Below are 24,626 nucleotides of genomic sequence, written 5' to 3'. Positions count from 1 at the left end.
TCACACAGCCGGTAAATTGTGGAACATGGACTCACTTCTTGAGTTCAAATCCCATTCTCTTTCCCCCGTATCATGAAAGTTGTTTCATAAACATAAGGCTTATGGTATTCTGACGTGTTGCAATCGGTTTGATCTGGGGAGTTTTAAAACGAACTCCATCTAGTTTTTCAAACAATACGTTTCTAAGCAGATGATCTCATAAAACTACATAAAGAATAGAACCACAAAAAGTTCTGGAAAGTTTTGTGTGCTATTTTTTTTTTGTATGTGCCTTCTTTCTTTTTTCCCTCTTCGTCATGGTGTTAATTAAGGACGTGCTGTTCCTTTTTTTACTCACTGCAGGCTCTTGTAGACAGAGCTCACCAGCCCTTGCTGAAGTACTCACCCCACAACAATGCTTGTACCCAGAAATTCTCCAGGTTTCTGTGAATTTCCTGCCTGGAGTCCTTGTGCCACACGCAGGCAACTGAGGGGCAGAGAGAATCAAGCCCTTTACTTACTTTGTTCGAATTCCCCCTGTTGCTAACAAATCTTTCTGCTTTATGTTAAGAAGGAGAAAAAAAATGTGATTTTTTTTTTTTTTTTTTTTGCTTGGTGCAAAGTTTACAGCTGATAAATCTGTCTAAATGTTGTTAACAGGTCAAGTGCACCTGGGGGCCAAACAGGATTTCTCCAGACCCATGAAGATTGTGTGCATTTTCCCCCGCTGTACCCACACGTCATTTGTTACACTATTTGAAAGGCTTGGCCAGTGGCTGTACTCAGCCTCACTCCCACCCCGAGTTATAAAGCTTGCTCCACTTACAGAGTTTTCCAGCAATTAGGGAAAAAATTTCTGGGAGGAACATCAATATTGCTCTGCACACTTGGGCAAGAAACAGAAAAATTATGGAATGTATTCAAACTACCCAGTTGCTCTCTTTCTCTCTCCTTCCTTCCTTCCTTTCTTTACATAAATTTGCTTGAAAATTGGATTTAAAGTCGGAAGACTACTTTGGCCACTGGAGGTGAAAGGAAAGCAATATTTGTCCAGAGCTTTTCAGGGGCTAGGTCTTGCGTTAGTCCCTTAGCCTGCTTATCTCATTAATTCTCACCACGGTCCTGTGAGACATCATCCCTTTGCCCTCATTTTCTAAGAGGAAACTTGGAGGTTCAGAGTACGGAAGACTTGCCCAAGACCGCTTAGTACGTGAGGGCAGAACTGACAATATTTATTTACTCATTCAGCTAATTGTTGAGAGTCTGCTTTTGCCAAGCACCGTTCTAGGCACTGAAGTGACATTTGTGAACGAAACAAAGACCTCTGTTCTTATGGAACAGACATTCTAAACATTAAGACAGATAATAAACATGATAAATACATAAAAAGTACAGTATGTTAAAGACAACAAATGCTGCAGTAGTCACTGATGTTGTTCACTAAATATTTCCTGCGGTCAGCTTTCCATGTGTCTGGCTCTTGCAAATGAGTGGTAAGCAGTGTCACTTCTGGGCTGGAGTATGTAATTACTAGTTTGAAACTCTCCAGGATGCTCTGTCCCCTGCTATGATGATTCCTCTATTAATCTGGGTCCCAGGTAAGAACCCAAGAGTTCAACTGCAGGAAAGAAGGGCAAAGCTATATGGGAGAGAAAGAGGTTCAACTGCTACAGTGTAAGTAATGAACATTTAATCAGCAGTAACACAATAAGGGGAACTGTGAGGCCTTGCCCTGGAGTTCATAACCAACAGTACAAATAGCCGAGCGCCTGCAGCCAGGGGAATAGGGTTGTATGAGTCACATTCCATTGTGGAGGGCGCATCGTACAGTGGAGGAGCTGTGGAAAGTGTGTCAAGTAGACGTGGGCTCAATCTCAGCTATGCCATTAACTAGCTAAACAAAAACCTTGACCTTGAAATAGTTAATATTTGAAGCTCAGTTTATTTGCAAATGCAAGGAACAAACTCTTGCTTTACAGAGCTATTGCACTGAAATAAGGTACAGTATGTGAAGTGAAAATGGTTGGTCCCATGTTCAGTAACTATCAGTGTCCCTGCTGCTCCTCTTGTTTCCCCGACCCCACTGGTCGTCTTCAAGTACTCTCTCGGAAATGAGAAGTCAAGTCGTGTATTGTCTGCATCTGACTTTTTCTCAGTCAAATGGCTGTAATTAGACTGCCTTTCTTTCCTTTTAAAAGCCTGGTTCTTGTTTTCCTCACTTTGGTTTCTTTGTTTTGTTTTGTTTGTGTGCTTTTTTTGCTTCTTTTCATTTGTCTTCAGAAAATTATTTACGTATCCACTGTTTAACATTCCAAAGAATGAACATCCTCTTCAAGATTCGTTTTATATTGTATAGCAAATAACATTGATTCTCACTTCCTATGACAGCTGCTCTATCTTCTTCTCTTCTCTTGGTTCCTCTTTCTGAAGAAAAGTGAGACACACAGCCTCCTAGCTCCCCTTCAGTGGTCTCTATCTCACGCATCATCCTCCCCTCTCTTGGGACCCTGTCTGTTGATTGAAATATATAATTGGATTAAGCAGGTTTATGTCTCTGCATCCTGTTTCTTGTGTAATTTATGTCCTTCACCATACACCAGTAAGGAAAAAAAAAAAGCAAGTGTCTTCCTTGCTCACAAAGAAAAATCAATTATTCTCCTTCTAAAATGAAATCATATGTACTTATTTGGTGGGAAGTCTTCAAAGAAATCAAAAGTATCCCTCTAAAATATTCAGGCCATCTTTACAACCCCCCAGAGTCTGGTTGAATGTTTTATTAACAAAAAGTTTATTGGCTACCTACTAGGCATTTGATACCAAATACAAACAAGATCTAGTCCCTCCCCTCAAGGAGCTTATAGTATAGAAGAGGAAGTAGACATGGCACATTACAGTGCAGTATGATTCATGCAGTGATAGGAATGCAGCAGTCAGATGTGGCCCAGGGGAAGGTGTGATTAATGCAGTGGTGATTAATGCAGTGGTGTTTCTGGCAGCAGTACGGGGTCTGAGGGGACAGTGAGATGGGAGATAAGTGGGTTGGGAGAGATCAGCCAGAGCAGGTCATAAAAAGCTCCAGTTTTATGAGAGAAAAAAAGGTAGACTTTTCTTATTTTCCTCAAGAGAGGGTAGGATTAGAAGACTGTGTGTGTAGAGGCTGATTCCATAGCGACTTTAGATTGGTTCTAATTCAAAAATGGAAAGAGGAGAGAAGAAGCAAAAGAATGGAATTAATTAGACACTGTGCTGGGAAATTAAACACATTATCTTGTTTGATTCTTACAACACCCCAGCAAGCACCTGTTTCATCACAAGCTATTGTTATTGCACACATTTTATACATGGGAAGGCTAAGGTTCAGAAACTTTAATGGGGGAAGAGGCATCACTGCACTGCTTCCCACTGGGGCTGACCACTGGGGATCAGCGTGTATCACTCCAGGCCGGGATGTGCCCCCATGCAGTGGGCGAGGGCCAAGTGCCCTGTACCTGTCTGATGGACTGAGAGGCATGGCAAAGCTCTTCTGAGTGCTGGCTGGGAAACCCAAATGCTATGTCCTTACCACACTGGTTTTCTTCTGTCAATCTGTCCACTCTAGGGGCTGTTATGATTATGGTTTCTAGAAGCTGACAGAAGCTAGATGTTAAGCTGTGAACTAATGATAGCTGGAGGAAAGATGAATATCTAGTAAATTTAAAAATTACCAAGATGGCATATCCCCAGATAAAGATTTTATAGCGCCTGAAACACCTTTGTTCTCTTCCATTGTTTAGAACTTCAACACTGATATACAAAAGATGCTTAGACCCCAGAACATCACAACTGGATAAATAGTGCTTGCACGAAAGACGTAAAGCTTTGCCTTGGGACATGAAGAAGCACTTCACTGGGGGAACTAGGGGGAACCACCATTTCATCACCCAGCCCAACAGTGTTTCCCACATCTCCTCCCTCTGACAGAGACAGAAGGTGGTGCTGGGGGTCCAAATCACTCCAACTCACAGGCAATTTCTTCAGCAGGCTTTTTCCTTGGGGTAAACTACCTGGAAAAGGAGATTCCCTACACTCTTGCTTCTGTGGGGTCAATCAGGAGGAGTTTACCAATGACCCTTGGTCTTTGTCTTAAGCCCACATTCTCAAAAATATGGTGATTTTTATTTTTTAGTGGTCTGGCAGATTGCAGGTTTGCCAAGACCTATTACCAGGTGAAAGTGGTCAATAACGGCCAATAACAATGTGGATGTTGGGCAAGACCAGAGCCACCTGAGCAAGAACCAAGCTCTCTAGAAACCAGTCAAAGCCATTGCCCTGAATTACATGTTTGATGAGGAGCTGCCGGCTGGCAAAATGAAGAAACTCAGGTGTGTTGGCCAAAGAATCACTATTCAATCTGTTTGGAAGGCTAAGCTTTTTTTTTTTTTTTTTTTTTTTTAACATCTTTATTGGTGTATAATTGCTTTACAATGGCTAAGCTTTTAAGAAAGGTAGAATTGGCCCAGGGGAAGGTGTGACGGATCATGGCCGGGGGCCTGTCACTCATCCTTACCAGTCAGCCTCAATCAAGCCTAGTTTTATCAGATTGATTGTCATTACACTTCTTTTTCTGTTTCCTTGAAAATTATTGCCCAGGTTTAGCAATTATTCCCTCCACCATGTTTGTATAGAACTGATTCTTTGGCTCAAGTATTGAAAAGCAGGACTTCCTTGGGTTTCCTGGCACCCTTAGTCTCCTTTTATCCCCCAATGACCCTTTAGGACAGATGAGGCAGATAATATCAACAACTTCTCATCTGACAAATGAGGACTATGATGAAGGTGGCTTTTCCAGAACTAGAAGGGAGACTGCCTGAAAAGCCAAGCAGTTTTCTCCTTGAATGTCCTGAGGGATTGAACAGCGAGGCCCTGGTTCCCACTACTGCACAATTACATGCTGCAGTTTCAAGCCAAATTTCTCTCTCCCCTTTCAAAGTGCTGTAGGGCAGTATTTTCATAATGCAGAGGAACTCCATCAAATTTGGATTTTATTTATAAGATGAAAGGTCCCCTTTGTATGTAGGCATAATGGGAATAGGATCCAAGTCAAGACCATCTTCCTGAACTCTTTCTTTTCTTTCTTTTTGGTTCATCTCAAGGCAATGCTGTGTGTCTAAAAAGAGTCATTGTTATTATTGCTATTTTTGTTATCATTCTTATCGATTGATTGGTGGTGGTGGCAGTCATTGTCATCTTGGGCTCACTCTCAATCTCTCAATTCCTAAATGAAACCTTAGTTTTTCTGGCTTATTTACCAAGACCTTATACTGACATGAAATGTTACCATCTATCTGACCCTGGTCTGCCTCCCATCCTGTCCCTGACTTTTTTTTTCTCACTGCACAAGTCAGAAAGTCAAACCCTTGCAACCTTTATCTCCTTCCAATGGTTTGTAAAACATCATAACTTTAGGACTCCTTTATAACTATAAAATGCTCTGATTGAAAATTTTGTGTTTCTCTCTCTCGGTGTTGAGCAATGTTTTTACTCTCAGATAATTCAGAAAAAATAATACCTACAACCCCTTTTTCTCTACAATTCAAAATGAAGACAGCCACTCCTGTAGAGCTGATTCATTTTGTTATAAAGCAGAAACTAACAAACAAACAAACAAAAAATGAAGACAGCTGTACTGGGTCCCCTAGAGACTCTGCTGCTGAACGGGCTGTAGAGCTAGACCGGGAGGAAGCTCTTCTGCTCCTTCACCACGATGGTCTTGGGAGTTAAGGATGGCCCCAGGGCAAGCTCCTCAGTTTTCATCCATCTCCTGAAGGCTGGAAACCTACGGACACCTCACCAGCACCACCCTCAAGTACCAATGAGTTCTAGTTATACTTGTGCTATTGTTGTGTCTTAATCGGTTTAATATGATATTTCTGAGATGGTTTGCTTATAAAATATATATATATGTATGTATATATATTCATTTGCCAATAAGTCTCCTTGAAAATTTCATTGGGAATGTTTCTATGGTGAATAATGTTTATAATGGGTCTTTGGGACCCATTTGATAACACAGTTTCTCTCGTGGCTATTTCATAATACTTTGATTTGTAAAGAAAGTTTTTGTAATTTTTCTGTGTATATTTTCTCATTGTTCTTTTTTGACAAGGAAGCCAATATCATGTTAAGGCGTCAGAAATTGGGTTTATAGCGCTACTTGCCTCTTGGGAAAGTAAATGAGAGAGTAATTGTTGTGATTTCTTCATCAATATAATTTGGGGAGAGAATGGATTGGTTAAAATAGATTAAGTTATTTGCTCAAGAAATACAGTCAGTGATAACAATGAAGCCTTGAGTCTAATTTTGTTCCGTGGCCCGGCTGTTTTGCACAGTTGGATTAGGAAGCCAGAGCAGATATCCAGTTTGTTTCTGGGGCTGGGTTTCACATTTTCATTCTACAACTGCGAGAACAGAGGACAGAATAGGGTAGGGGCTTCCCCTGGGTCACACAGAAAGGGGATGGCTGAGCGGCAATAAGAAGCTAGGCCGCTTGATGCCGCAGGCAGGGTTCTGTCCCCTCTTCCAGGGGTTCCTTAGTGGTTTAGAGTCATTTCCTTTTCCTCCTCCACACTGGGCACCACTTAACCCTCTCTTTTATTGCATTAAATAGCTGATGACTGAGGCTCAAACCAACATATAAAAAAGTAGTTCTACCTCCCAGTGTATACATATTCTTGGTGCCTCCTCATGGGAACTGAATCTTTGGAAGTATGGTATAAAAAAGCAAATCTGCTCAGTTGAAAGGCAACATGGTAGAGTAAAAAGAGTCTGGGCTTTGAAATCAGACCAATTCGGGTTTTAAACCTGTCTTTATTTCTAACCAGCTGCATGGCCTTGACCACATTACAGAGTCTCTCTGAGCTTGATTTCAGTATCTGGGCCAAGGAGACCTTAGTACCTGTTTCCTATCCATGACAGTGTGCACCAGGTGAGGTTGCAGACAGATTGTATTTGAAAATTCAGAACAGAAAAATGGCTACAAAACTTCTCAAATGTGAGGACAACATTTTGAAGTGAAAGAAATTTTCATGTGGTATTCCAATATTCCCTGTGTATATGCAACATTGATTCAATCTACAGGTAGTTCTTGGGACATGTATGGGTTTCTCAAATCTTGTCATAACTCTGCAGGGGAAGCCTCCCCTCCCACCAAAAAAAAATCCCATCTCACCCTTGATTCTCAGGATTATGTCCATCTAGCAAATACCTAATTACTCAATAACCGCTAATCACATATTTACATTTTCTGTAAAGATATACCAAATACAGGGTATGTGGTATTAGAAAACATAATTTTCTATGCATCAAAAATCTATAACTTGTTTAATAGAAGAATAAAAGAGCACTTTCAATAAATGGGGAATTGCATTTTCTTAGAAAGTATGAATTTAGAAAAGATTTATCTTTCAGCTAAGAAAGCACAGTTAATAAGCTTTTTACCAGTTTATAACTTAAATGTATATTTTGAAATGTAAAAACTATAATATTCTTGCATATTCCCCTTTCTAAGACTTTCAGATAACTTCCATTAATTTTTTTTTTTAACATTCTCATCAGGAAGCACAAATACAGTGGTAACTGGATTTACTCAAATGAGGTACAAAAAAGTTATGTGTTTCTGGCCTGCCCAGGGAATCAACATCAGTGTGAAAAATTCTAATGCACGTAACATCCAGGCACCTCATGGCTCCCCTTCTCTTCGGCCTTTCCCCACCCACAGTCATGAAGAAGAGCTGGCGATTATGGCGGTATCATTCTTCAGTCTACAATCTGACCCAAGACAAGGATCTTGTGAAAGTCCTCAATAACTAAACTGGGCTCCTTTCTGCCATCACTTTTTATGTGGACACAAACCCTCCAAGCCTTTATAGACATTAGGATTTAACTTTAGAATTTCTAGTCACTACTTCATTGTTTTTCTAGAGTCAACCATATGAAGCTCCATCCAATTTCCTTGTCACTTCTAAGTTATACCAAGTGAGTCTTTGCTCCTGACAATTATATTAAATGGAAACAGTCCATACATATGATGATTTGATGTGAATAAATAGGCCACTTTCCCTGATACTTTCCCTGATGTGGGCCTCTAGGTATGCTAATGTCTTTGGGATAGAAAAGGTGTATTGAATGAATGTGCTTGCCCATGTGAATTCCCATGTCAAGATCCATACTGCCTAATGCCAGTTCTCGGGGAGAATTCTCCACTAACAATCTCAAATTGCATATTGTTAATGCATGCCATTAAAATTAATCTTTGTTTTAGCTGTCAGTTCTTATTTACAGACCCAATTTTCTTTGCTGCAGTTAACTCTAGTTATGAAATGTTCCCTGATTCTGAGGCCTTCATGCCACCTTAAATTGGCCCTAATTTGAGGATTGAGTGTGTATGGAGGAGTTTAAGACCCATCAAATTCACAATTCAGTTAATGCAGATGAAACCTCCTTATCTTGTAGATTCTTTGAAGGATGCGTCAATAGTATGGCCCCCAAATTTTCTTGCACACAAAAAATTACTATGTTCTTGGTCAAATATAGATGCCACAAGGGAAGAAAACTACCATTGTTTGAACACCTACCATATAGGGACATTGTGTTTATAGTTTTACATACATTAATTAGTTAACAACAACCCTATGAAGAAATTAATATTTTCTTCAAATTACAAATAAGGAACATAAATCTTAGATAAAGTAACTTACCCAAATTCATAAAGCTATTAAGTATAGTGGCTGAAATTAAAACAAAAACAAAGCAGGGGTTTCTGTTCTTCTGCCAGTGCTTTTATCACTACAACACATAGAACAAGAAGTTAAAAGCTTTCAGCTTTATTTCTCATTTTCTCAACTAATTAAACCCCATAAGAATTATGGTCTATGAGTTCGCATAACTTGGCACATAATGCTAAAGAGTTGTATCTCATCTATAGATCATGTTGAATTCCAAAGGATGTAAAGTATTAGGCAGCTGATTCATTAGAATCCATTTTCTGTCATTTGTCTCAGTATTAATTATTCATTCATGTCCGGTTCTGTTTTCACCGTGTCAGTCACTCCCGCCAAAAAAGTGATTGTAGGTAGGAATTTTCAATAGTATTCTTAAGGTTCTATTTCACTATTTCTGTTTCCTAGAGGGACCTGCAACTCCATGCTCTTATTGAAGAAGGACATTCCTGGATTCGAGCCTTAAGGACACTCACAGGTATCCAGCTCAACCCTAATGCATAAACAGGACCCTCACCCTGTCAGCAGCAGCTGGGTTAGCTCTTAGCACAGTCTGCACAGGACTGGAATCATGAGAGAGCAGAGTTCTTCACCCTAGTCATGGATATGTAGAGCCAAAGGCACCACATCAATGACTTTATAGACACAAGGTGGGATAGAGTACAGTTATGCAATTAGTGCTTATGGAAAAGAGTCCAAAAAAATGGGGCGGTGGGAGGAGAAGAGAAGGAAGAAAGATACAGACAGCAGCTTCACCAGATAAACTTTTCCTTGAAAAAATCGAATTCTGCTTCTCCTTAAATATGCTAAGATGAACACACATATTTAACCTCTGCCCCCTCCTTCCCAAAAGTCTAGTTAAATGTCATTAGGCACTATAATGCTTTGTTATTATTTGTCTGTCTGCCTGTTTGTTTGTTTTAAGGTATAAATACACAAAGAAAAAGAAAATAGAAAGAAGCTAAGAGCAACAGAATTTTGGAAGGTGGAAAGCAACTGGATCAGTTGGAATAGACTAAGCAGAATCCTAAACTGGAAGAAGTAATTTCAAAATAATGAGAATAAAGGAGACCCTACAAGTTTGCAGAGAAGAAATACAGTTTTCATATAAAAGTTCAAGAATTATATTGGCATCATAGTTCTAAACAGAAATCTTGGAACCAAAAGAAAATTGAGCAATGCCTTCAAAATTCTGAAGGAAAATTATATCCAACCAAGCTATCAATTAAATGTGATGGGAATAAAGCCATATTTGGACACACAAAGTTTAAAATTTTTTATCTTCCAGATATCTTTCCTCGGGAAACTACTAGAGAATGTGCTCCATCAAAACAAGAGAATAAACCAAAGAGAAGAAGTCGGAGATCCGAGAGACAGAGAACCCCACATAACAATACATCAGAGGGAATCTCCAGGATGTTGCAAGAAAACTCCTATGCAGAAGCCCTAAGAGAGTAATTAGTTCAGGTTGGGTTCTCCAGAAGCAGAGGCTGAGAAGGAGTTTGGCATGCAGAATATTTATTAGAAATCAATACTTCTCAGGAATTGGGAAGAAGTGAGAGGGAAGAAGCAAAACCAAGCAGAAGGAGAAGCTGAATTATGATGCAGATACAATAAAGCCTTGGCCAACCCCTCAAGGAGCTCTGGAGCATTACAGTCCATTTGAGCTGCTCCTCAGTGGGCTGAAGCGACTTTTATAACCTCTCCGTTATCAGTCACTGGATATGGGCTGCCAGGGCAAAGGCATGCTCTTGGGTGGGACAGCTCTCTGCAGCTGAGACAAAAGATGAAGATGCTGACAGCTGGAGACTATCTGCTGACTCATTCCCAGCAGCTGGAACAAAACGTCCCTCCTTGAAGGGGCTTCTGGACAACACATCTCCATGTCCACCACACTGGTCCAGGTTGAAGCAGGTTAAAAGAGTCCAGAAGAAAGTTCTTCAAAGAGATGAAATTGATAGATAACCTTATATGTTTTAAATTTATACAACTGGGTGTTAAGTTTGGAGATGAATGAATGATGAGTACATAGAAACCTAAGCAAAGGATAATAACATGATTAACTCCAAGGACAAGAAAATATTTTGCAAGAAAATAATCATACAATACTGCATGCTCAGATATAAATCATCTTTATATGGTCATACAATTACATTAAGAGAATGAAAAACATGAGAAATGTGGATAGGGATAAATCCTTACCTACCATAGTGTAGTACTTAAAATAGTATTAGTACTTACAGTAGTTTTCACACATCAAGAAATAGCAACATAAGCTTGGTTTAAATATATAGAGGTAAACGCTAAAAGATTCTATTAGAAGTGTTGCAAGTTGTTGCCTCTGAGAAGAGGAATATAGGAATAGATAGAGAAGTGTTGTTTTTCATAGAATTATGTACATGTATAGCTTTGATAAAATAAAACCTAAATTTCAAAAAAGAAAATATATTCTATTACATTCTGTGCTTCCTGATGGCAAGTATTAGGGTCTGGTTCTCACTATGTTTTTCCCAACCTATTCAGAAAGGATAGCCAAAGTCATTCTCTTGCCCACAGTCAACCTCCCTTCCCGGCTCTTGTCTTCCAAAAGTGAGACCTTGAGAGGATTTTGCAGGGGGAAATTGGAGCAGTGAGTGCCTTTGAGTAGGGAGAGGGGAACACAAAGGGATGGAAGAGAGAGAATGCCTAAGGCAAGGAAGGTGTTGGAGTCAGGGAGGTCCTATGAGTAACATCTAGTCACTGGGGCTCCCAGACTAAGCAAAAATTCTGGAGTCAAGTTTGTGATGGAAGCTTCAGAGCCACCTGAACTTAAGATACTCTGTAGACTTGGATGATGAGAACATCAATAGTGTTCACGAGAGTCTGAGGAAATAGACACCAACCACAATTCCCCAGTTCCACTTAGTATTCTAATATTTCCTTGGCTCTCTGAGGACTACAAGTACACTCTACAGAAACAGTGGTATTATTATTATTATCATCATCATTACTATTTAGAATAACAAACAAGAGGACTGAATAGCTTTTATTTAGTGACCTGTAAACCTATTTTAGTAGAAATTATGCCTGCCTATATATAATCTTCTGGACAGTCTTATTCCAGAATATTTTAATACATTGCTAACAAGTCTCAAATTATCACAAGTCTCACTTCAGTACTTATTCATCAACTGGAATGATAGAAGAAAAGATTATCATGGCCCTGAAAATAACCTGACTATTCATCAATGTTCCATGTTTCTAGACTTAGGGCTTTGTATATGCTTTTCTGGCTTCCTGGACCAGTCTTGTCCCTGCTCTCTGCAGAAGTTGCTGCTTCTCATTGAAGCTTAAATGTCAGCTGCAGCCCTAGGCCTTCCAGGAGTAGGATCATTCTATCTCAATAAGTTCTCTGTTACTCTCCAGCTCAGTCCCCCAACACTCTGGACAAGCTCTAATTATTTTATTTATTCACAGATCTGTTTTTTTCTTAACTCTCTCCCCACTCAAAAGCCATCTCCTTGCAACCAGGAGCCTTGCCTGTCCTTTTTACTCTGTACCCAGATACTTGGTAATAGCTCAGTGAATAGTTATTGAACTTAAAAACCTACGAGTTTCACAGTTAACAAGATTAGGCAGTCTTTGATTTTTGGTTGTAATTTAAAGTAGTTAAAATGTCAATTATGGCAGCTGTTCAACTTAGTCACCACAAATGTGTGACTGAGCACCCTGCTGTTTGTACAATAAAAAAGCAGTTGAATTTTCAAGGCTACTGTACAGGTAAGAGCTCATGAGTCCCAAACCATGCCTTCCTAAATTCCCAAACTCAGAGACACAGTTGGTAATTCATCATTCATATTGTACCAGTTGTTCCACCAACATAGGAATTAACAGAGGAGAAAGCAAAGATATGAACAAACTATTACTACCATTTATTGACCATTTACTACACACATGGTACTTGGTATATTATACTTTTCAACCTTATAACAATCATGAAGGACAATTTGGTGGGGGGGGTGGTTAATCTCAATTTAAGATGAGAAAATAGAAGCTCAGAGAAGTGAAGTAATTTGTCTAAGAACACACAGCAAGTAATTATCTGAGTGTTGAATGAGAACTCAGGTCTGTCATTTCTAAAGCTGGCGTTCTTTTCACTATAAAATGTCATTTCTGAAATCTAAATTTGTACCTTTTCATAGCCAGAAGATCAAACCACAGTAGCTAAAACTGTGCTTTTATAATGACACAGCCCTTTTTAAACGGAAAAGCTAGGAAACCAACTCCTTTTAGTGTGCTGTTGAGAAGTTTACAGAAAGTTTTTTGTTCCTGGAGCACTTATGCAATTTCATATAATGACCCTGAGAATCATGGCTCAATCACTGAGGTCTCAGCATAAATCAAGAGGGAAAATGATAATAAATGTCTTTGAGCTAATAATGGAAAAGTACCAAAGTCTTCAAGGGGTTACAGGTTAGCAAGAAAAGATATGAAATGTAAATGACATGTCATTTACTGTAAGAACAAGGTACAAATGTTCAGAGTAATTTCTTTCCACCATGAATTCCTAATGAAATGTTGAGATCAATGTCAAGCAGTTTATTGAAACAGGACATGGAATAGATGTCAAAGTTAAGTCAAACCAAATGAAGTAAGTAAGAGGAAACAGGGCCATATGATCTTTTGTCTTTGGTTTCAAGAACAAAGAATTTTTTTTTTTCTTTTTTCAAAGCAATAGTATTTAGAAGTTATTAGTCATGAGATAAAGCTTCAACAGACATTGGACAAAACCAAAACCAATCTCCTCTTTAAAACAAAATTTATAAAAATAATTTTAAAAACAACCTTAATTTCAAGTTTTCTTATTAGTTATTACTTTGATAGATATACCAAGACAATTTACAGAGAAAAATTTATAGAAAAAATTCTTTATTCATCAGAAGATATCCTCAATTTCCTATTTTCAAAGCAATTGTAATCACATTGTTTCTAATTATAAAATACACGTTCATTTGAAACTTGAAAAAATCAGAAAGAAAACCCTCCCATAATCCCACAAAACCATGATAATTTTCCTACAAGTAGAAATATGTTTATATATTACATATGTAATACATATTTCAGGCTCAGTTTTAGAATGCTCATAATCTTTTCCCTACTCTGTGCTTGGGGATTAGGGTTTTGCAGGATGATAATAATTTTATGTAATTATTTTCTTAATTAAGGTGGTTTTTATTAAACATATGGTTATACATGATTTGATTCCTATGACTTCGAAAAGCTTTTAGATAAATACATTTGGGAGTCTTTTACTGGATGGTATCTTTATACTGAGTTCAAAAACTATGTTACCAAAACCCCATAACTGTCTTCACTCCACCTGTGTTATCACATACCCTCTTGCTGGCCTTACCTAGAAGGACACAAGTTAGTGAAGCCCCATCTTGCTGGCCACTCTCAGCACCATTTCCTTTTCTCTTTGCTTAATAGCCAGCTACATAAAAATCTGTTTCAGAATCTCGTATTGTAATTATCTGTGAAAAGGAAGTGGGTTTCGCCCTTGCCCATTTTTGTCCTAAAGTCAGTCCATCAACTACTTCTCAGGTGTCATGACCCTCAATCTGGTTTGGTTTTGTGTGTGTGTGGGGGAAGGTTGTTTGTTTGTTTTTATTTGTTTGTTTGTTTTAGTTAGAGGAGGATTTATCATTGTCCCAAGCCATGGAAAAGATGGCAGAGGGCACCGCTTACAGCTCAACAAGGTCTTGGCCTGAAGAAGTTGTAGAGGATTGCTGTGTGGCCCCTGTTGCCCTCCACATGGATGCCCAGATCTGACCCTCCATCTCAAACCACTCAGCTCCAGAAGGTCATTGCTCCTCCTCCCCCCAGACCACACCCCAGCCACCAGTGAGATAGAGAACTCTTTCAAAATTTCCTGTGTTGGCATAAAATTTACGCCCTGCTTCCCTCAAGCTTGCCTTTTGCCTTTTGGGTCTTAAAAACCCATGTTGAAGGTTGAAAAACAAAAAGAAAAAGAAAAGCTCACCCCACCCACTGTTTCTTACCCTTTCAGTCCTGCTTCCCCCAGAGTTAGTGTGAAAACCACTGAGGAAGGGTCACATGCAAGGAGGAAGAGAAAAAGAAAGTATGATGGTTGATATTGCCAAACATCACACTGATTCAATCACTATCTGCCCCTCAATGACTGTGAGCTGCTTGAGGGCAGAAGTGCCACTCCTGATGCCGGCACCCCACTGCTTAGCACTACTTCTGGCTCAGCTGTGCAGCCTCAGAACTACTCATTAAATGGATACACGTGTGAGATACCACAATTTTTGATTATCAGATATGGAGAAATTTGCCTGCCACAAATGGTATTCTTAACTTCCAACAGAGCAAAGTTTCATAAAAGCAGAAAAATGTTTTACTTCTAAGTAGAATACTGGAGTACTTAGTGTAAACTGTTGAATTAAACAGATTTATGATAGTTCTGCAAAAGTAAAAGTTTACAAGGTGTTTTAAAGAAACTGCTATTACAGGCCATAGAACTTCCACAAGCATTTGAACGTGAGACGGTGTAATGCCTCTGCATCTGATGGTGACGTAAGTGCAGGCGTCAAACACTCAGCCCTCCACCCTCAGTCAAATGGGATGACCAATGAATATAAAATTAGGGGAAAACCAGCATCAGCAATGGAAAATAGGAAGGATGCTGTGCATATGCCTGACACATTAGGGAAGCTATATTTCATATAGGCTGATGATAATGAACGGAATGTACCATTTAGGCTCTATTCATGCATGTCCTTGTAATAGAGAAGGGATAGCAAGGAAGTGGAGGACCCAGACAATTCCTATAAGACCAACTAATTTGCAGGGGTGAAAAGAGACCTTAGGATAGGAAAGTTCAATAATCAAAATGCTAGTTCTGCTGCTAGGCTTTCTCCTTGAGCCAGGAGCCATCTCAAGAAGAAAGTGCTCACAACAGAAGCAAGAAGCCACTTCAAGTGGGATGCCACGTTGCAAGTCCAAATAAGAAAATCACCTTGAAAAGATGAAATGCTTCTTTTGAAATATTTACTGTAAGAAATAAGAACACAAATATGACACTTTGTGTCTCAGAAAGATTCTGGAGGGTTTCTGAATGAGTATCTGACAGCTAAGTCAGCAGTGGAAGTAAAAAAAACCACAGTTGTTGAATGTGGCATAGATGGCTGATTGTTCACCAAAAATTCATGGTCCCCCTTCCGTTATTATTCTTGGGAGGCACCTGCCCCTTGACACTGGAGTAGAACCATATGAATAGTTTTTGACAAAGGAATATGAGCAGAAGTGAAATGTCACTCCTGGGCTTAGGCTTTTAAGAAGCCAGCATGCCTTCTCTATCGAATCTTTCTGCCTTGGCTGGCTGGAGACAGAGGACTCAGAGGTCCTTAGGGATGGAACGAATCTGGGATCCAGAACCGGCAAGTAGAGGGTGGACAAATGAATTTCTATTGTTAAGTAGAATGTTGGAGTTTGCTAGTGTGGTAGATGGTTTAATGGCTGCAAATTCCTTCCCCCACAGTATCCACAATATGACTTTGCTGTGCCTTCAGAAAGGAAAAACTATTTCCTCTCTACTTTCTCTTTGCCAACTAAAGGAAAACTCTGCTTTTCCATATTCTATTACACTCACACCAATACTTCACCTGTGACACCAGATGTGTGTTTTTTCCCACACAAAGCAATTGTCCAATTCTCTGTGGACACCAACTGTATGTCCTATAATTCAATTAAATTCTGACACTATCTACCCAGAGTTAGCATCACATCCACAAGTTAAGGGCTCAGTCCCACAAAACTGCCTCCACTTTAGATGCCAATCATAAGTCCAGGTTGTCTGTCATCTGTGCTTGTGACTGACCAGCTATAAATCAAGGCTTCCCATGACCTCCTCCTTGGGTTCAATAATTTGTCAAAATGGCTCACAGAATTCAGGAAAACAGCTTACTAACTAGATTACTAGTTTATTATAAAAAGATACAACTCAGGAACAGCCAAGTGAAAGAGATGCATAGGGTAAAGTACGGGGTAAGGGGTACGAAATATCTGTACTCTCTCTGAGTGTGCCACCCTCCCATGTATTCAGTAACCTGGAAGTTCTCCAAACCCCTTCAGTTAGGATTATTATGGAGGCTTCATTACCTAGGCATGATTGATTAAATCATTGGCAGTTAGTGATTAAACCTATCTCTAGCACCTCTCTGCTCCCTAGAGGTCAGAGGGTGGGGTGTAAAGTTCCAACCTCTTAATCACAAGGTTGTTTCTCCTGGTAACCAGCCCCCATTCTGAAGCTATTCAGGAGCCCCCCAGCCACCATCAGCTCATTAGCATACAAAAAGACACTGTCACCTTGAAAAGCCCAAGGGTTTTAGGAGCTCTGTGCCAGGAACAACAGGGACAAAGATCAAATATATATGTCTTATTGTAAATCACAATAGTACACCTTCTATCCAGAAGTGGATAGAATCTGGCTGGCCTTGTGATGTGTTTAGACCAAAAGAATGTAGCAGTGATGCCATTGTGGGAGTTCTAGAGCCTAGGCTGTAAGTTCCTATCCTCACGTATTGGAGCACTCTTAGCAACACGTAACGGGGCCTGGGTCAGCAGAGAGACTGAACGGAGAAAGAGCCCATAACAGGTCCCAGACTGTGCATGAAGCCATCAGAGGCCATCTTAGACTCTCCAGCCCCAGAGGAGCAGATGACAAAGTATAGTCATAGGAGTGAGCCCAGGAGAAAGCAGTTGAAGAACCACAGAATATAAAACTTAGGGGAAAATAACATAAAATAGAGTTAAAACAGATATCTCTGTATTACAAACTTCCAGAAAACAGTGGAGTGATATCTAGAGCATTTTGAGGGGAAAAGACTGTGACAAAAAATTCTAAAACTAGACAATTGCTTTATATATATGAGGCTGAGTATGTAATACTGAAGGATATAAGACATGGAAATTGTATCACCCATATGTGCTTCCAGAAAAGCACATGTGGATAAAAATTACTTGAAGATTTAATCAAGACCTAAACCATAAATTTAAAATTCAAGAATATGAAAGTTGTGGTAGAAAAGCTTCAGTGATGCAATGGAACTTAATAAAGAGTTGTTTAAATAATTATAGTTTTAAAATTAATGCAGATGTTAATAATAATTCATAAAAGAAAAGCTATATGATTAAGATGACAATAATTTGCGTTAAAGTCAAAAATTTTTATCAATAAAAGTAGGACATGTGGGAAAAGATGTATAAAAGTATGTTAAATTTCTTATGCAATGGAAATTAATATAGCTTAATTCTTAACATCAATAATTAAAGAAAATATATTCAAATACATTTTTTAGTTAAAGGTGAGTGAGACTTTGAGCAATACATCCCAAGTCCAGTGATTTCTTAATAAATTATATACAAACACATGTACCATCGTATGAACACATTTATGTGCATGTATTATAGAATAGATGGTGATAGAATTATCAAAAGGATGAGATAAACCTGAAATTAACCTTAATTTAAAATAAATTTAATTGCATTTATTAATAACTTTTCTTTCCCTAAAATAATAACTTTTAGGAGGAGGAGGATGACTAATTTGCTCTCACTGTTTTTAAGAAGCTCGGCTCCACATCCTGCAATACGGCATTCAAAGGTGTGATTCTGCATCCATTTTTATTTCAAACTTGGTTTTAGTGACTGTAACAGCTGAATAATATCCTTCACAGAGAGACAAATTCAAAGTGAAGAAGTATGTCATTGACTACTCTTAATAATAACAATATTTATGTTCTATTCCCTCCACCAATTATGTAATTGTTATTGTTGAAATGTGGTAGTAAATTTCCACATTCCATGTTATCCATCAATTGTTCTTGAAAAGAGATCAGTACATGTTATATTTTTATGCTTCAACAAATGGGTTTAAAATTCTCTAAAACCTTTAAACAGAATAAAAATTCTGTTTCAAGTTTTTTAAGTGTGTTGATATGAGAGATTATATTTTATAGGTGTAACATTTATATCATTTTCAACAATGTATCAGATAGCAATGGAAACACAGCGGGAAACATTTCCAAACATCCGTTTTGAAAATGCTCTCTATTACCTCATAATGTGTCTAACGGTGAATTCCTGCCAGGAAAAGGGAAAGTATGAACTAGACCTGGTCTTTTGTGGGGGAGGGGAGAGGACTGTTATTATTGTTCTTTTGTGTCTGCGTTTGCATAATGGACATTACTTTTAACCTGCTTTTTTTTTTCTTTTTTTCCAGGAATCATTTTAAGAACCTTGCCAATTCTGTGTCTTAGCTTAGATAAAAGTAAACAAAATAACCCTTAAATTCACTTAACTAAATACACTAAAATTCCAGTGAGTCAAGGAAAGTGAGCAAAATGTAAAAGTGTCACTGTCATTCACCCCGATTTCTAGAAATCACTCTCCTCTAACTCGCTTATTACGAATAAACTGAGTCTGCCTTACATGTGGACCGGAGCAAAGTATCAGTATTAACTCACATTAAATATCAGTAAAGCTTGGGCTTCCCTGGTGGCGCAGTGGTTGAGAATCTGTCTGCCAATGCTGGGGACACGGGTTCGAGCCCTGGTCTGGGAAGATCCCACATGCCGCGGAGCAACTAGGCCCGTGAGCCACAACTACTGAGCCTGCGCGTCTGGAGCCTGTGCTCTGCAACAAGAGAGGCCGCGATAGTGAGAGGCCCACGCACCGCGATGAAGAGTGGCCCCCGCTTGCCACAACTGGAGAAAGCCCTTGCACAGAAACGAAGACCCAACACAGCCATAAATAAATAAAAATTAAAAAAAAAATTTTTTTTAAATAAGTAAAAGCTTTCATTGATTTAAAAAAAAATCAGTAAAGCTTAATATCTTTCTTAATTTTTAAATAAAAAATAAGATTTTCTTCAGAGTCTCCAATGAATGATCTTGTATACCACCTGGGGTATATGCATCCCACTTCGGAGACTAAAATAAATCAGTATGGAAGTATAACAGAAAGACGATCATAGAAGTGAGACCAAACATATCAGTTGTGACAACAAATATAAATGGTCAGAAATCAAAAGCTAACTCTAACAGACAACTCTAAAACCAAAGCATTAACTTATTTTAAAAGATTAAAAACACAAAGACAGGGAAAGCCACACTTTGGTTTTAGCAGGCCCCAACAGAAAGGAATAAGAATATGCAGCAAGTAGCATTAAACAGGACAGGGAGTATCCTTGCATATTGACAAAAAGCACAGTCTGCAGAGATTTCAAGAATAAAAATGCATATATATTAGAAATACTATGCAAAATATACAGAAACACAACTATTAGAGACTAAAATACCCCAGGCTTAGCCGTTCAGGTGGATAAAAACCAACCAAGGATATAGAAGATATGAATAATAAAGTTAATAACTTAATGTACACATATTAAATTTCAGGGGAAGAAACAGAGGATATACCTTCGTCTAAGACCTGATGGAACATCTACATGTACAGATCATATATTTGGCTGCAAAAATAAAGCCAAGATAAATTCCCCAAAGTAGGAACAGTATAGGTCATGTACTCAGAGCACAGTGCAATTTAAACACAGAAATTAATAACTTACATGGTCTCATTGGCTTTTTACTATAAGCCATTCTCCCCAAACCATAAGCATTCCACCAAAACATCATAGAAATAACTGTAATCTAGGAATGTATAAATTTATTATGCTCTTGGAATTTCCTCTTCTATTGACTTGATGGAAAAAGATAATTCAAGGCTTAAACCACTTCATAATTGAAGAAATACATGCATATTGCAAAGAATTCTGACAATCAATAAAAAGGTAAAGAAAAAAGTAAAAATCATCCATAACCACACTACACAGAGATATATTTGATTTTACCATTTCAGGCTTTTTCCTATATATACATACATTAACACACACACAAACACACAAGCACCCACATGCTTTTTTCCCACAAAATAGGGTTATAGTGTAAGTTTGCAATTTTCTATTGATGAACAAATGTACCACAGGCATACTTCTATGCCAGTAAATAACACCCTACACTGTTGTTTTTAAAAACAGTGATCTCCAACAATGCATGAATATACCAGGAGTTATTTCACCAATCCTCCATTGAACTCTTTCTTTATTAATTGATCTATTAATACTTGACCATATAAGTTGCTTATAATGTGTTCCAACTTGTCATCTGATGGTGTCAATTTTCTGTGTTGTTTTTGTTGTTGTTTAGTTGGTTTGGTTAATTTTTTATGTTTGTATTTTTGTTGGTTTGGTTTGGTTACGCTAAGATATTTTAAAATTTTTATATAGTCAAATCTATTATATTTTTCTTTTAGAATTTCTGATTTTAATGTCATTTTAAACTGCCTTACATGTCACAAAATTATAGAAAAATTTGCTTATATTTTCTTCTGGTTTTAAGTTTACTTTTTAAACTTCAATCCATTTGAAACATATTTTGGTACAAGGCATGAGACTGTGAGACATTATGCATAGTGGCTAATAGCATGAACCCAGAATCTAGACTGCCTGGATTCAAATTCCAGCTCTATTCCTGACTAGTTGTATGACCTTGGACAAATTATTTAGCTTATCTGTATCTCAATTTCCTCATCTATAAAATGGTGATAATAATAGTACCTACTTGTAAAATTCCCGTGAAAATTAAAAATGTTAACTGGTATTAAAGAATGTAGAGCCACACCTAATACATAGCACTAGCTATCATTTTTCCAAATGACTAGCCACTTGTGCCAATCCATTCACTGAATAACCTCTGCTCTCATTCCTAATTGAAATCCCATTTTTATCGTTTACTACAATCCAGGATACTATCTGTATGTCTGGCCCTATCCCTGTACCAACACTTTAAGTTACTCTGATTTTATAATGTGCTTTCATACATCTGGTGTAGGTATGCCTTCCTCATTCCTCTTTTCCAAAGTGTTCTTGACTCACTCTATCCTGATATTCTAGATGAAGTTGAAAATATTTCATCAAATTCTAAAAATTCCATTGGAATTTTCATGGGGATTGGGTTGAACTTATGGATTGATATGGGGTAATTAGCCTCTTCACATCAAAATAACTTTAATAACAAATAGTTTACATTTTCCAAAAATATGCAATGCTTCTGTTTAACAGACAGATAAGGGTCAAAAAGGCTCAGGAGCTCACAGAGTAAACAGGTGGCAGAGTCAAGATTTATATCTGGATCTGTTCAGTTGTCACCTAGGTGAATGTGTAATTTATGATCATTAATTTGAATAAAAATATATTCAAATATAATTTTAGAAACTAAATATTTTTTACCAACATGTTCACATTTCCACCCATTTTCCTGAGCCATTCCTTTTCTATTTCATGGTGTGCATTCCAAAAGCAACATGTAATCTTGGATGTCAATAAATTCTACAAGCAGTGGCAATGTTCTCTTTCCACAGCATGACTGTAAGCAGCGAAATCTCATTAAATGCTGACATTTATTTCTATTTAGTAGTGCGTCTAACCTAGAGACAATATGCAAATGTATATGAGTTTTTTCCTAGTTATATAAGGTATGTTTAATAGAAGAATTTCCCATGTTGTGAGATTTTTCAGTTTGCTGCAAAAACCTTTGACAGCCTACTATGTGCTAACATAATATAGGTCCTAGGGTGGAGAGATGAATAAGACATGGTCTCTTGCCTCAAGAACCCTAGAGTTAAATGGTTAGATATATACAAATACTTTAAATACTTTTGGCTATTACTGCATCTCATTTCTTAGAAATATGGACAAGGTAGAGGGAAGGCTCATAGGAGGGAGGAGCAGAGGCCTCTCTGGGGCCCGCTGAGGCCTTCACTGAGCGTGTAAGCTTACCTGGGTCTTGATGGATGAGTAGGAGTTCATCACTGGTCAGTGGGAGGAAGGGCAATCTACAAAGAGACAAAAGCAAGAGGAAAAGTCGTGAGGTCAGAAAAGCAGCTAATATTTGAGAAACTGCACATGATTTCATATGCTGACCATTCAATATAGTTTCCATCCCCCAAAAGATGTCTTAGAACTTCAATATATGAAGACTTCATTAGACTCCTGTCACCCAATTGGCCATTCCTTTTCTCAAGGTCACTTTTACACCATCAGTTATTAAAGTTTTATCTCTCTTCTGACTTGATACTTTCCTAATTTTCTTCTTTTATGAATTTTGAGAACATCTTGAGCAGAAAAATTTATAAATACCTTCCAGCTTCTCTTCTGCTGAGGCAAAAATTTGGCTAAGTCTTACCCATTCGTACTAGTCAATTGATATGTATGGTTTATGTTGTGTAGCACCAACACAGCCTTCATTAGAGTAACAGCCCCCTATATGTTGTTTGGGAGCCTGTCTAATCCCGAACTCCCAGTGTTTCATGAAGCTGAATGAAGGGCCTGGGTCTTTGCATCACCTCTGCAGGAGGCAGAAGGTTGAAGAAAGTATCTAGGCTTTGGAGGGTGAACTTAGATTCCAATCCCAGTGCTGCCATCTGTCCTGTGAGTGATCTTGGGCAAGTCATTCATCTTTCTGAGCCTCAGTTTCCTCAGCTAGAAAAATGAATGCCCTTGGATTTGCTTACTTGGGTTTCTGTGAGGAACAACCATGAATAATGTACATGAAAAGTCTAGGTAAACTCTCAACTTCTTGAGCGTGTCTTAAGGCCTAAGGAAAATAAAATCCTAGGAGTGAAAAAATTGGATGACCTCCTACTCATTAAAAATTGCTAGTCTTTGAGTAGATTTGATTCTAGCACATTGAGTCAGTTTATAAAACACCACATGGTAGAAATCACAATTCTTGAACAGCAAACATTCCTAAATTGTGTCCATGATAATTTTATAACAACATGTTTGGGAAGCAGAGAGTACCTAATAATTGCTTTAAAAAAAAAAAAAATCTTGCAAGAATCCACCACTCTAGGTCACGCTACAGTCTGGGTGGATCCAAAAAGACAGAAGAGGGACTTGAGTATACTTCATTGCAAGGGCTTGTCTTCTGTCTATGCTGATAAGAGTCATCATGGGGTATTTCTGACTCTATAGCCCTCCATTTCTCTCTCCTTTTCTTTTTACTTTTGCCTCTCTTATTCCGTTAGTGTGATTAGCATCTATGGCTTCATTCTCAGACTCATTTTGGCAGGATGGTCACTCTCATACTTCCAGTTTCATGCACTGAAGTTCTCAGCCATAGCAATGGGCAAGAAAAAGAAGTAAAAGCCCTGCAATATGGAAAAATAAGTTAAATTGTTTTTTTTTTAATTTATAGAAGGCATTACTGTTTATGTAGAAAATTTTTAAGGAACCTACCAAAGGACAAAAAAAACCTACTAGAATGAAGAAGTGAATTTATTGTGGTCACTGGATATAAGGTTAATATATAAAAATAATTATATTTCTATATACTGACAAGAAAATAAAAAATAGATGGTCAGATTTTTTTAAAGATATCTCCAAAATATTATGTTAGGTAAAAGAAGACAGACAGAACAGTTTACATGATGTATGATTCCACTTATATGAAACGCCCAGAATAGATAACTCCATAGAGACAACGCAGATTGATGGTTGCCAGGGACTGAAGGGAGGAGAGAATGCTTAAGGGGTATGGGATTTTACTTTGGGATGATGGAAATGTTTTAAAACTAGATAGAGTGGTTGCACAACACTGTGAATGTACTAAATGTCACTAAATTTTTCAATTAAAATGGTTAATTCTATGATATGTGAATTTCACTTCAATAAATTATTTTAAAAACAACAAACATACAAAAGGATGCTGGATTAGAAAGCAGACACGAGTGTGCTTGAGACCTGGAGTTGGTCACTTCCCAACTCTGAGC

The 24,626-nt window shown here is 38.1% G+C and overlaps 2 long non-coding RNA genes across 2 annotated transcripts in view; both read right to left on the bottom strand.

Moving 5' to 3' along the window:
* Positions 1-24,626, bottom strand: part of LOC309665097 — a 914,413-nt gene that overhangs the window by 528,093 nt on the left and 361,694 nt on the right. The gene's annotated exons all lie outside the window — the stretch shown is intronic.
* Positions 7,393-24,626, bottom strand: part of LOC309665080 — a 267,884-nt gene continuing 250,650 nt past the window's right edge. Inside the window, exon 3 of the long non-coding RNA XR_014266196.1 lies at positions 7,393-22,688. This is a non-coding gene — a long non-coding RNA (uncharacterized lncRNA). The remainder of the gene's footprint in view (positions 22,689-24,626) is intronic.

This window comes from Balaenoptera physalus (genome assembly GCF_965194825.1).
Source record: "Balaenoptera physalus genome assembly, chromosome: 7".
In the NCBI taxonomy this organism is placed as follows: domain Eukaryota; kingdom Metazoa; phylum Chordata; class Mammalia; order Artiodactyla; family Balaenopteridae; genus Balaenoptera; species Balaenoptera physalus.
Note: the sequence above shows the minus strand (reverse complement) of the source record. Positions and strands in the feature narration are given on the sequence as shown.